A 15,632-nucleotide genomic window follows, 5' to 3' on the forward strand; every position below is an offset into this window, starting at 1 on the left:
AACTAAAATTAAAATAATACAAGACTAACAAAGACCAGAGGCTCCTGACTTGGGACAGGCGCAAAAATGCGGCGGGGTTAAACATGTTTGTGAGTTCTCAACCCTCCCTCTATACCTCTAGTCAATGTAGAAAAGTAAACGCATAACAAAGAGCATTGAGGACCAAAGTTCTTAAAAGATTTGCCAAATACAGCTAAGGTAATCTATTCCTTAGGTAGAAAAGTATCATCCAAGTTCTAACGTAAAACTGATCTTCCCTCGAACTGCTCTAGGTAAGATGTTAAGAACAGTTCTGAAAGAAGTTTTAAAATGATCAAAACTGTATGTTTAATAAATATGTCAAAAAAATTAAATATCCAAATATTTCTCTTTAACTTTCGTCGTTCTCGACAATTTAAGGATGTACTTAGGTGAGGTTTCGGAATTTGTGTCAAATGACTCCTTCTTTTTTTCCATACGATACAAGATAAAATATTTTCCACTATAACTCCCATTTATCTTTTCATATTAGACTTAATAGCACATAACAAGGTCATTGCCAAAATTTAATCAGATTCTTGATTCTTTTCTTTTGATTTGAGACCCAAATAATACCAATACAAATATTTTTTATTAATGAAATATCTCGAAAAGGAGCTCCATGACCTATCAATATTTTTTAGCTTATTTTGTTTCTTAACTAATGCTCTTCCAACTAATAGTATCAATTAAAAATTATTGATTTTATGAATTTCACCTTAGTAAATCCTTAAGTGTATCATTATTCATGTAGGCTTACCTCAATTAAGAATGTCTACCACACATATTCAAAAGCTCATAAATTTCAGGTGATAAACAAATGATTTCTGAACTACAGCCGCGTCATGTGTATATTTACAATCGATAAACGTAATCCGATGGATGATGCAATATTGTTACACATCGTGGCAATCCTTAAAGTTCGTTTTATATAGTTTAACGAGGTACAATCGAGAAACATAGGATTTGTATTTCTCTTAGTGAAATTTCTGGGTCAAGTCATTTGAATACAGCATCTGTGTTTATCTCTCAATGTGGAAAAATTGTAAAATCATTAACGATGGATTACGTACAGTTCAGTTAAGAATTGAATGTTTCTTTTTGTAACTTCATTGGGGTGTAAACGCGTTGACTAACGTAGATTTTGTATGAAAGCTCGCTTCTAAAATGTGCGCACGGTCAACGCTTTCACAACCCTATGAAGTAACAAAAAGAAGCATTCAATACTTATAATTACATTTTGTAGCTAGGATCATGAAAACACGATTTGTATCAAGTTGTAATTCTAGTATTACGGGGTGTGATTGCAAGACGTAGAATTGGTTCTTTACGTAGTGAAACTGATAAGTCAAGCCATTTAGATACATTATATATGGTTAGGTCTGAGTGTTGAAGGATGTTACGACACACATACAAAATATAAAATAATAAAAATTTCAAACAATAACACTTTTCCAATAGACCTTCAGATCAATTTTTATCAATATTTTGAAATAAGAAAAGTTCCAACCTCCTAAGGCAAAATGTTCCTCAAACGGATGGGCAGGGTTTTGTTGTTCATTGGTTTTTGTTTGTTGGTTTTGTTCATAAGTGTTTCTTGTTTTTCTTCTTTTACATTGATTAGACCGTTTGTTTTCCTGTTTGAATTGTTTTACACTAGTCATTGTGTGCCCTTTTACTATCATATTGCTGTTCACTGTGAGCCAAGGCTCAATGTTGACGACCGTACTTTGACCTACATTATTTTTTTTTTTAAAACACGTTGTAAAATGGATGAACAGTTTTCTCAGTGGCACTCATACTACATCTTCATAATTGTATTTGATATTCTTTTTGTTTCCCTTTGGCCATATGACGCCTGATATAGTCAAAAGTTTTATAATTTTGTTATGGCGTTCCTGATGAAGACAAATCGAGAAAAGCGAATGTACAAAATGTATAACAAATTTCTTTCATTCAAGGGCTTATTTGTTTTTAGTTTAAGAACTTTGAAGAAGAAAAATAGATATATGGTCGTTTTTTTTATACATTTATTGCTTATTTAGAGATACTTTTTTGTCATTGATTGTCCGTGTCATCACCATTATTGTGAACAGCGTTTGGATCATGTATGCCAAAACTGTGCTGTCTTGACTTAAAAAAAAAAGGAAAACATGTAATTTCAATTGTTTTTTTTTATCGATCGAACAAATATTCGACCTAAAGCATTCAATTTTGTCGATAAAATTTGAGAATATTTTAGATACAACAGAATAATATTGGGTTCTCAATGCTTTTTAACTTTATACTTGTTTGGCTTTCTTACTTTTTTATGTGAGCGTCACTGATAAGTCTTATATAGACAAAACGCGCGTCTGGCGTAACATTTTTTTTTTATTTTCTTGATATACTTTAGAGCTGTTCTCTATAATAAGAATTTGCCGTTTGATAATCTAAAAGACTTTTGGTAATTTCATTGCTCGTACCAAAAAATGAAAATAAGGTCACGACATTGTTTGAATTTCCATTGTTCTGGATGTTTTCAACCAAACACTACGTCTTAGAGTCCACTTTTGAAAATATACCCGGAATGCATAAGATTCTCAAACGGCAAAATGTACTACGTGTCTATTATTTCAAAAATTTAACAGTTAGTATTTACACAGATAAAAGTCAATCAGAACGTTGTTACAAAACTATCAACTGAAACAATAAAATGTTGATAAAATAAAACATGAGAAGAAATATCGATATCAGATGATTTAAATTCTACATATAAAAAAATACAGATTTAAAAAAAATCAGATTAACGTTTGTCCTAGAAATTCACAGTTTTAGTACAAATTACAAAACGTGTCGCATTATTTCAAAATATATTGAAAGGTTAGTAGGTATCATTTGGCTTTCTTATATTGAAAGGTTAGTAGTATTATATTATTTTCTTTTTAATGAATCACACAGTAAATACAACATGTTGCATCCAAAATGAAGTATAAAAGAAACACATTCTGCTGTTAAGAACTCATTACAATTCGTTGTGAAGATAAAGTGTCAACAGAAATCGTTGTAGACATCGAGTGACAACATGAAAATGATTGCAACCCTGTCGATACTTGTCATATTGTCATGTTTTCAGACAGGCTTAGGGGATGCACGTAAGTAAATTAAACAATATTTATCTTTATATGTCGTGATGACACACTATTGTGTCCGATAACGGTGAAGGTTTGGTACCATTAAAACGTTAAAACCAGTTGCAATTGGTTGTACCTATCATTAATCAGGAATCTGATACTAGTAGTTGTGGTTTGTTTATGTGTGTGTCTCGTTAGACCGTTCCTTTTTCAATTTGAATGGCTTAACATGAATAATTTTTGAATCCCTTTATAGCTTTCTTTTCGGTGTGAGCCAAGGCTCCGTGTGGAAAACCGAAGTTTGACCTACTAGTATAATGGTTTACTTTTAATAAAATGCGACTTGAATAGAGAGTTTTCTCATAGGCACTCATACCATATCTTCTTACACCTATATCATCATCACTATTTAGAACCATTGATTACATGTACATATATATATAAAGATGTGGTATGAATGCCAATGAGACAACTCTCCATCCAAGTAACAATTTATAAAAGTAAACCATTATAGGTCAAGGTACTGCCTACAGCACGGAGGCTTGGCTCACACAGAACAGCAAGCTATAAAGGGCTCTAAAAATTACTAGCGTAAAACCAATCAATCGGGAAAATCAACTATTTCATATATAAAAGCGAGAAACGAGAAACACGTATGAACTACATAAACAAACGACTACTACTGTACATCAGATTCCTGACCTAGGACAGGTGCAAACATTTGCAGTAAGATTAAACGTTTTAATGGTACCAAACCTTCTTCCTTTTCTGAAACAATAGTTTAACATCACAACATAGAAAGACATACTATAAAATATATAACAATACATAAAATAATACATCTTATTAATGATCTATATTGGGATAGTAGCATGAGAAAATCGATGTAAAGTTTTTTAATACGGAACATCCGCTAGGAAGTTATTATATTGATTGTACAATATATTATGCGTAAATAGCTTTTATTCGGAACAAATGTCAAAAGTTACACTTTGTCTGTAGTTACTGCAGTTCCATGCGTTTTGAAATAGATACACGCTAGTTTGTTAAAGAAAAATGCATTTTAATGACTGAATTTTGATAACTTTTTGAACAATATGATCAAATTTAGAAGATTTAGTTTTAATATAGTGGTTTGAATTAAGGCAATTACCTTAAACAAATAATGTTTTCGAAATAACTAATGAAATCACTTTAACAACATGAGCGGACAATACCGGGAGACCTTCCTTTGTTTACAGATTATCGCGGGATCTTTAATATTTATCATGTTCATAATATAGACCAAGAGTCATTATTATTTGAACGTACAGCCCGCATACAGTCTGTCTGCCAAAGAATAGTAATTATACAAAATATGTAGCTAAAAAAAACCCACAGTTGGAAGAAATTTGAATAAGATAATGTCAAAAACAGCAGTATGTGAGGTATCTTTTATCTTTGTATGTGTGGGTTTGTAATATATGAGTCACAGGAAGAGTGCCGCACGACGAGCAGAATCTGCATACCCTTCCGTAGCAACTAACATCACTCCCAGTTTTGATTGGGTTCGTGTTGCTTAGTCTTCATTTATCTACATTGTGTCTTGTGTAATTTTTGTTAGTCAATGCTTTCGCAATTTTTTTTTTAGATCTTTGAGTTTTGATATCCCTTTGATATCTTTTGTCCCTTTTTTAATAACTAATTCTAATACCACATCACTGTTAATACTTATTGCTTACTAACACATATAATACTGGTTTTGCACCATTGAAACACACATGAAAATATTATTTGAATTTCATTTATTTTAGCTTGTGCAGATATATGTAAAAATGTGTGGAACCTACAAGGTAATTATCTTGTGATATTTGTTTGATTAATAACTGTAAAATAATTCCTACATTGTATATTCAATTAGGAAATAACATAAACCTGAGAAATCATTTTCTGTCGTAACATTTTAGAATTTACTTTTGAATATAATTGATATACGGAAAAAAAAACCATACACAACTATTTTATGACTACTCAACATGCTGAAGACATCTAATCTCATCAATCGTTAACACAACCTGAGGGAATCGATCGTACTTGTGAGAGATTCGGTTCGTTGACAGGACAAAGTAAGATCACAAAAATACTGAACTCCGAAGAAAATTAAAAACGGAAACTTCCTAATCAAAAGGCAAAATCAAATAATAAAACACACCAAACGAATGGATAACAACTGTCATATTCCTGACTTGGTACAGGTATTTTCAAATGTAAAAAATGGTGGATTAAACAATCGTCTCCTGCTTTGCATGCATTAACCGCCATGCAAGTCCACACTCATTTAAATATCACAATCTGGAATAAAAACAAATCGGTAAAACTACAGCTTATACGACTATTCGTGTACTGTGGATAAATATTTATTCGTTGGATCCAAATTTTCGTGGCGTTCATGGATACAGGTGAACTAAGAATTTCAATGTTCAACGAAATACAAATTTTCTACAAGCTTGTATGCAGACTATGTCCAAACCAAAAAATCAAAAATCCACCAAAAGTTGATACCCATGAAAATAGATGAATTCTCAGTAATTTACATTTTTTTTTACCAATTTTCTATGGTGACCGTTAAAATTGCGTAGAATCAAATTCAATCATTCACAAATTTGTTTGAGCATTGTTTGTTAACAAGATACACTACATAAACAAAATATAAGTCAATTAGACAGACACTCAACGACAAAAATAACCAAAAGACATCCACAGTTCAACAAACAGTTTTCAACAAAATGCAGGTGTCTGTAAAATGTGTAAAACTTTAATTTGTCCTGAATCTTAATAACTTAGTGAACAAGTTAACAAAGCCAATCATAGGTCTGCTTTACAAATCCAATAACCTAAATATAACTTAATGATTTAAGGTACATGACATACGGCAACTACTCATGAGGAAATGCCACATACAAGCATACGTACTCTACGTTCGTCAATTATCACAAGTTGTACATGTTATAGATTATGCAATTTTTTATAACTCCGCATCATAACAACAAAATAAATTGAAACGTTAATTTAGAATACTAGGAATGAGTAAATGAGACAGCAACCCAACGACACAAAAAAGCATCAAGTGGTCATCATACAGAAAAAAAGATATTTTGGCATTTTTAATTATAATATGTCATCTATTTAATTTTAGCATCTTGTACAAATTTATTCACAATTTCTTACCTAAAAAATAAAACTTATTATTACAATATGGACATTGTTATTACACTTTAATTTTAATCTCGTAAGTTCACGTATTGCTTTACAGGACGTGACCGTGGCTTATGTATTTCAAATTGCAATCGTAAGTAAATTATGCATGGTATTTAACTATATAAGATATCTTAAACGAAAGAGAGTAATTCAAAAACTTTTGTGTACAAATATGAAAAAAGCTATGTTTTCCATATTCTATATACACGTATCATTTTCAATTTATTGTTTAAAATCTTTCAAAAAAAGTAATATTCAAGATTAATTTTGTATATACATGCAATGGGAAATCGCAACAAATATATTCGATATAAGACAAGTGTTGATTCTGAAATCTACAATGATGGATGTAAATCATGATGTATGTTATTGCATTTGCTTTATGGAATATTTGAGAAATCAAAGTCAATCAAAGCGTCATTTTGAATCAATAGTATACTTAAGATTTAGAAATATCAAAATTTACTTTGGAAGAAGTTATGAATGGTTGTCCTTCGTTCATGATCAATAACTAACATAATGCTTTGTTTACTCAATATTGAGCACAATTGATGCTTTGTTAATAGAGTACTACCAACAAATAAACAAAATGTTAGGATTTATATATTGATTGTATAGACTATACTAATCAGACTATGCCTTTAAAATATAACAGCATAGATTGAGTATATTTTCATTATATATGTACTTATCAATTGCAATTTCATTTCTATAAAAGGTTACCCAAGGAGATATTGTAGTGAAAACTGTCGCAGATACGGTTATAGAGGTAACAGTTATTCGCTTTTGTTATGAATAACTATAATATAAAGAATAGTTGGTACGATATTGACAATAAAAAAAACTATCCATTAAGCTAAAAAAAGAAGGTAAAATAACAAAAATACTGAACTCCGAGGAAAATTGAAAATGGAAAGTCCCTAATTGATTGACAAAATCAAAAGCTCAAACACTTCAAACAAATAGATAACAACTGTCATATTTCTAACTTGGTACAGGCCTTTTTCTAATGTAGAAAATGGTGGATTAAACCTTGTTTTAAAGCTAACCCAACCTCTCATTTGTGTGAAACATATGTAAAGGATTACAGGTTACCATAAAGCTTTCAGCAATTATCAGAACCAGGCCCAATGAAGACAAAAAAGCGAAACAGTTAAATGAAACAGCCTTTTTTTTATTATTACAACACAAAAAGAACAAAGAAAGAAAGCAATCAACGACAACCTCCTGGCTAGCCATTAAACAAGGTTTAACCACCCACAACTGTTTTCTCAAAATATCCTTTAACAGGTCAGGAATATTGTAGGAATATTATCAAATAGTTCGTTCCTATGTATGTTGGCCTTTTGTTTTTGTTGTCCTTCAGTGTTCATGTTGTTCCTTTGTTTTTCCTGTGATAAGATATGTGGTCCCTCTGTTTCAATTTGTAACCACGATTTGATTCTCTCAATCGATTTATGACATTTGAACACCGGTATACTACTGTTGACTTTATTTAGAACACACACACACACACTGTGACTTGGGTTACTAAAATTACTAAAACCACTTTTTAGTTGCTCAATTATAACCTCGGATAGTGCTATCAAGTTAATCATGGATGAAAATTGATTACAAATTACATAATATCGACACAATTTGATAATGCAAAGTTTCAATTTCGATAAAAATCTCTATGTTAGATTTCTCACAAAACACAGAAGCTGAATTTATCTAGAGCCTCAAACATTTTAAATAATTTTCACAAGTGTACCAATGTTTTGAGTCTCGTAGTTGTAGAATATTGTTTAATTCGATTCAGATAAGTGTTGTCTCAAAACTTGCAAAAATATATCTTTACGGATGTTCGCTTGTCATGTTTTGGATTTTTTTGTCAGATTTTTGGTAGCCTCTGATATTATCCATTAAGGAATGCCTTAAAATTTGATCATTAACCCAAAAATTTTCTTTTGGTAAATATTTTACATGTATGATTATAAGTCATCTGTAAAAGTCTGATATTGTCATTTCGGGGACTTTTATAGCTGACTTTGCGGTATGGGCTTTGCTCATTGTTGAAGGCCGTACGGTGACCTATAGTTGTTGATTTCTGTTTCATTTTGGTTTCTTATGGACAGTTGTCTCATTAGCAATCATAACGCATCTTCTTTTTTATATTTATACAATCTTTTTTAATAGTTTTTGAGAGCTTAAACTTGGCAATAAAGCTATAAAAAATCTAGAGAGAACATTTTCCGGGCAAAAATGTCTTAAAACGACTACATTGAACTGTATTTTATTTTTGCTCTTTTGATTCCTTTTTTAATACCCTATCTATATATACTAGTGTTATGAAAAGCTTGTTATTTTAAAACTAAGTAGCGAACATCTTTACGCAGTTCATCAACTGTTTTAATTATTTATGTTTTGTTTTATTATAGGAAAGGATCTACACGACTGCATAAGGAATTGCTTAATATGATACGTATGTTCTTTTCCTTTTTCTCCGAAATCTTTAAATATCTATCAATTATAGACTTTTGACGAAGTCAATACGTTATATATTGACCTGTGCAGGTTATATTGACCGAGGATGAAGTTCTAGTGTCAATATAATTTAACAGGTCCATTTTTATTATCTTTTGCAAGAACTTTAACATGTTATTTAGAAAATCAATATTTTTTAAAACTTCATAGCCTGTTGTATTGGCAGTCTTATACCCTTTATCGTCTGCATTTTACATAAAATTCTTGAAATCTCCGGATAAACTTGATTTTTTTATTTTCTGATGCGGCGCTTCCTATGAGGTTGTTATGTGTGACGTCATGACGTCAAAAATTTAAATTTAGTATCCTTTTATATTGACCACCAATATACGTATTTGTAGAAACATAGCGTCAATATACGTTAAATAACGTTTGAAACATGCGATCGCCATATCCATTGAAAACAGTACAATGCTACACCATATTTGATATTAAGGAATAATAGTACCTGTTATATGTCTTTATTGGGTGTTTTTAACACTTCATAAATTAATGACATGAATAAGCATAAAAAGTATAGTGAGCAAACGGATTTATTATGTCCATACAATTGTTCCGTATGTTCTTTTGCAATTGTGTGTTGTTAATGTAATGAGTTCAGGAGTTGATAAAGCATGCGCATATTTTGTACCATCAAAAAGATATTGATTCGTTATTGCGTCAGTTCTCGTCTAAGGTTGTCTATATAATTCATTCTTATTCTTTAAGGCTAATTAATACTCAGTCTTTTCGTTAAATAACAATATGATAAAATTTGTGTTTTTCATATATTTTTTCTTTCACGTCAAGGTATTTTTTTGTCGATGTAAGATGTCATTCTTCAATTAAAAATATTTTATGGTTGTCTACATCAAGCCTAAATGAATATTATGTTAATATACCTACTGATATATAAGAAAGTAATTTTTAATTCTTTCTAACCAGATGTCTCCTTTTTATGATTTTAGTTTAACTGGAGTATCTAGAGTGAGGTGTTACTGAGGAGAAGTAAACAGGCGACACCTTTTACTGAAAATAAAATTATCACAAAACTATTTAATCTCTGTCTTTCTTCAATACATGTATGTATGTCCGTAGTGCTCAATCTATTAGTAGTTGCTTCTTACTATATATTTATTATATATAAACAGATCTTTTACATTGTCTGTAATACGTTTGTATAAAATGAACTAGATTTCAGTATATGCAAGCACTCACAGATATGTACTGAGAGCCTTTTTAGTTGAAGGGATGTACAAATACCCTTACAATTCCGCTCTGTGTTTTTGGAACTTGGTTTTCTACTTTGTATGGATCTGACGAATTGAGCCCTTGATGTTATAGATAATTACCCTTCCAGAGCACTGGCGATCACCCTTAGGTTTTGGTGGGGGTTCATGATGCTTAATTTTAGTTTTCTATGTTGTGTTATGTGTACGATTGTTTGTCTGTTTGCCTCTTTTATTTTTAGCCATGACGTTGTCAGTTTATTTTCGATTAATGAGTTTGACTGTCCCTCTGGTATCTTGTGTCCCCCTTTTATTCATATGTAATTGTACTGTTACACAACTTCCTACCCTGCAGATTATGTTTGTGCTTGTTCGAAGTCAGGAGCTGTAATTCAGTGGTTTTCGTTTGTTGCTGTATATCATATATGATTTCGTTCATTTTTTATTGTACATAAATCAAGCTGTAAGTTTTCTCTTTCCAATTCTTTTACATACTGCATGAAATTATGTCTAGGATAATATGTATATCTATACATCATTGAATGTTATTTGTATTTTTAAATATTCGTCTTTGGTTTTCACTTCGATAAACCATGTTTCCGAAAATACTTTCCATGCATGTGTAAACGCCATTTCGATTACACTGCGATTTATGCATGGGCGATGCAAATACATGGCGTTCCAGAATTCGAAGAAATATGACATTGAAGTGAAACAGCAAATGTTTTAGTTGAAAACTATAAGGATTAAACATATTTTATCTACGGGTTATTGATATGTTAACTGGGAAAATGACCCGTAAATGTTACTACATAAAATGTCAGTTAGTTCCAAATTAAAAACCTGTTTTAAAAATTATGTGTGGTTCTCACAGATATAAAACAAGACTCATTTACCCGTGTGATACAAGGGAGGAAACTATTTTATTTTTGACATAATAAAATGTAATTGGTAGTTTATACGGATGAATTGCATTATCATTGATCCATGGACGTCACGAAAAAACTGAAGAAGGACAGATTTGAGATGTTATTACAGAATACAAATTTTCAAACGAGGTTTATTTCATCTTTCAAGATTTTATGTTGGAAAGCCAGATATAAGACCTCGTACAAAGTAATATCTCTTTTTAAAAATGTTTTTTTTCCAAAATGTGAATTACGATCATCACATTTTTACTACTATATTTAGGTTTTAAGTTTACAATGATGATCATAAAGATGAACATAGTATATAAAATTGAGAAAGGAAATGGGGAATGTGTCAAAGCGACAACAACCCGATCATAGAGCAGACAACAGCGGAAGGCCACCAATGGGTCTTCAATGTAGCGAGAAACTCCCACACCCGGAGGCGTCCTTCAGATGGCCCCTTAAAAATATGTATACTATAAATAGTATGTCGTTATAGGTAAGAATGCTCAAAAAGTGAAATAGTTTTATGGTCATTTACGAATGAGGATTTGTTTGTACGGGAATATCTATATAGTTATATTTATAAATGTCTCGAGGTTTGACGAAATTCAAGTTCGTTTGCTGCCACAATAGTTATTATGACTGGTGTAACGGTTCTGGTATTGCTTTACATATAAGATGTCAAACACATATATTCCGGTACTTTCTTTCAAAACCGATGTTATGGCGTACACCCCCATATATTTTTTGCAAGAGTTATTAAACTTCTTGGTCATTCTCTCTGCTAAAGAACGTTACATTCCGATTGTAGCGCCAGCCTAGTTATAAACACTCATGTAGTGACTTTAAATAGCATTGAGTGGGGTTAATTCATAAAATATTAAAATCATCTGAAAATCTAAAGGTATATATATTTCTACCATCAAAAAACAAATGACGTCAGCCAAATTAGCCACAATGTTTTAAAATCATATACAATAAATTCCTTACTATTCCGTTAAAAAAGGTTATTGAGAGAACACAGAATAAACACAAGTAAACAAAAAGCAGATAACACAGAAAAAACAGAAATTATGGATATTCAAACGACTACAAAAGAACGACCTCACTTAACAATTCGACTAGAGGACGACAACACAATCGAATTTGTTACTAAATGTCGCACATTGGAATCACACTGTCCGAATAGTTATTAAAAGTACCAAGCTTATAGTTTGAAACGACAAACGCCCTTAGAGATATATACACATTATGATGTCTCTGTTAGTGAACAGTTGGTAATATAGACTACGACATATTCAGGAAAACTTACGAACACAATATTGTTCCTGTACTTGATTATGCATCCGGGGTATGGGTACCCAATCAATAATTAGAGGCCTCAGCAACTTTAATTCCAGCTTGATTGGTCTTATATTCTGTGAAAGGTAAACTTGTGGTAGAGTAGACAAGTGGTTAAACGAAATAAACAATATGCCAAAGTTGAGGAATTACAAATATTAAAAAACAAATGTTGTGACGAGCCGTGTGTAAAACAATTTTAACTTTTGACTTTGAAACATTTCAGGCTACAATTATAGTTTTTGTGATTGGTTTTACAGTTATATCTCTGAAATGCATATAATGAAGGATATTTATATGAAATATGAATCTCTTACAGAAATGGAAGAAATTGAAAATGTCCGACAGAAAAAGTGGTCAAAGAGTCCTTTATTATCATATTGTAATCAAATACCAAGAGCTAATATCAAGTGATATCCAATTTTCACTCGTTATTAAATCATCTATAAATATGGAAATGGTAGAGCATTCCAATTGTTTTTGTTTGGACAACAAGTGAATTATTTTTATATAAGGAGACACAATTATAAGCAGGAACTTCTTAGGAAGAAAGATAAGAAGTTAGCAATATCCTTTAACTCTACTTTCCGCTATATAGATGACGTTCTTTCACTAAACAATTCAAAATTTGGTGACTATGTGGAACGCATCTATCCCATCGAATTGGAGATAAAGGATACTACAGATACAGTTAAGTCGGCTTCATATCTTGACTTACATCTAGAAATTGACAATGATGGTCGGTTGAAAACAGAACTTTACGACAAAAGAGATGATTTCAGCTTTCCAAATGTGAACTTTCCATTTCTAAATAGCAACATTCCAGCAGCACCTGCATACGGGGTATATATCTCCCAATTGATACGATATTCCCGTGCTTGCATTTCCTATTATGATTTTCTTGATAGAGGGTTACTGCTCACAAGGAAGCTATTAAACCAAGAGTTCCAAATGGTGAAGTTGAAATCATCCCTTCGTAAATTTTACGGACGCCATCACGAGTTGGTTGACCGTTATGGAATAACCGTTTCACAAATGATATCGGATATGTTCCTTACGTCGTAACTACAATCCCCTTCCCTTTCATGAATGTGACCTACCGAATTAGACTTTTTACCGGATTTGTAATCACATAAGCAACACGACGGGTGCCACATGTGGAGCAGGATCTGCTTACCCTTCCGGAGCACCTGAGATCACCCCTAGTTTTTGGTGGGGTTCATGTTGTTTATTCTTTAGTTTTCTATGTTGTGTCATGTGTACTATTGTTTTTCTGTTTGTCTTTTTCATTTTTAGCCAGGCGTTGTCAGTTTGTTTTAGATTTATGAGTTTGACTGTCCCTCTGGTATCCTTCGTTCCTCATTTAAAGACGTATTTGCATGCATGTAACATGTCAGGAATATGGTCATTGTTCGCCATTCATTTAGTTAAGTGATACATACCCTAACGTTTGATTTTATTGGTTTTTATGCACTTCGTCCTTTTTTAAGTTCACCTTGGAGTTCGGTATTTTGCTCTTTACTTTTCTAGATATTCATTTTATATGTATTATATTGGTACGTGATGATTTTTCTAAATTAACGGTTGTAAAAATTAATTAACAGTCAAACCAGAAAATTAAAGACAATCGTTTGTGCAGAGACGAAAATATCAAACAGATACTTGAGAAAATGAAATTATACTGAACGACTTTAATAACGCAACACTCATGTTGTTGATTATTTTTACCAAATCTTGTTTGATTCTCTTACAACTACTTTTCATGCTTACCATACTTTTTTCTCTTTACAAAAAATCAAAATTTGACGTACCTGTGGTTATTGAACATACCGAATTTTTGAAGTCGCACGAATTTCTTAAAGCGAACTTTTTGACCCATGAAATAGTTATCAAAGGTACCAGGATTATAATTTAGTACGCCTGACGCGCGTTTCGTCTACATAAGACTCATCAGTGACGCTCATTTCAAAATATTTGTAAAGCCAAACAAGTACAAAGTTGAAGAGTATTGAGGATCCAAAATTCCAAAAAGTTGTGCAAAATACGGCTAAGGTAATCTATGCCTGGGATAAGATTGTTTGAGGTTTTTTTGCTTTTTGAAACAGTTTTTTCAATCCTTTGCCACACTTAAATCAGTTAAGAAATGTTGCATCTCCATATTGCCAAGACTGAGAAATATAACGCAGATAATCTACAAGTTAGATCTCTCCCTTAATGGTTTTCTGTAAAATATTTAGTTATGTTAACCATTATAATAGTAATGTCAAACATTCTAATTCGGTCAGGTTTAAGGTTAAATTATTGGTCCTAGTTGTTTGTTCCTAATGTTGAAATTATTGAAGAATTATTAATCATAAACCAATAGTAGTGTAGGATCCTTAAGATAAGACAAACGGGATGATATAGTGCCCCGCAGATCAATATCATTGTTTAAAAAGGTGTTCCAAACCCAGAATTAAAGGAGGGATTCCTACCATATGTCCCCATCAAAATGCACTAATTGTCCACAAATTGGAGGGTCCCAACCTCCTGACCTCTTCCTCTGTTTCAAATATGATGATTACAGCAACATTTGAGCTGCTACTGGGAACAAGTACGATAGAAAGGGACAAACATTTATTACTAGACGGACCCCTGAGATAGCTATTGAGAAGAAGTCAATGCTTAAACAATCTTTTCTTCTGCAGGAACTTTTGAAATTTAAGAAGGACCATACTTTATTCCTCAATATACCTTTAGGATATTATGTGAAAGGTGGAATATAGTTATAATGAATCGATGAATCGATGACTTGAAGCAGAACTTTTTCGGGAGTTGCATTGAGCGCTTGTCTGGTCCATACGGCTCAATCTATACAAATGTATATTTTTGTAGGTCTTTTTGTCGAGCCAAATGACAGTTTCATGGTGGGCATTTTTCATAATTGGTGGAGGAAGCTGAAGTACACAAACGAACTTCGGTAGGAAAAGTCAAAATCTAAGTCTATTAAGATTCTTCAATACTTTATTGATATGGGTGCCGCTGTGGTTTTTCATATAATTTAGATTTTAAAAAAGGTAAAAAAATATTTTCATATATTGCGTAGGTGCAAATGTAACCTTTTCCCATATTGTTTAGGTTGTATGTGGTGTGTAATGTTATGTAAGAGTCGATTACCATAGTGCCAAAAGAGAAAAACTGGTTGAGAAAAAAACATCCGGGAATACCAAGAAAGGTGAGAGAGGAAGAACTGATGGAAACTGTATTGACCTAATCATATATTTCTGATAGTTTTC

This window comes from Mytilus edulis, chromosome 14, assembly GCF_963676685.1.
Source record: "Mytilus edulis chromosome 14, xbMytEdul2.2, whole genome shotgun sequence".
NCBI classification, from domain to species: domain Eukaryota; kingdom Metazoa; phylum Mollusca; class Bivalvia; order Mytilida; family Mytilidae; genus Mytilus; species Mytilus edulis.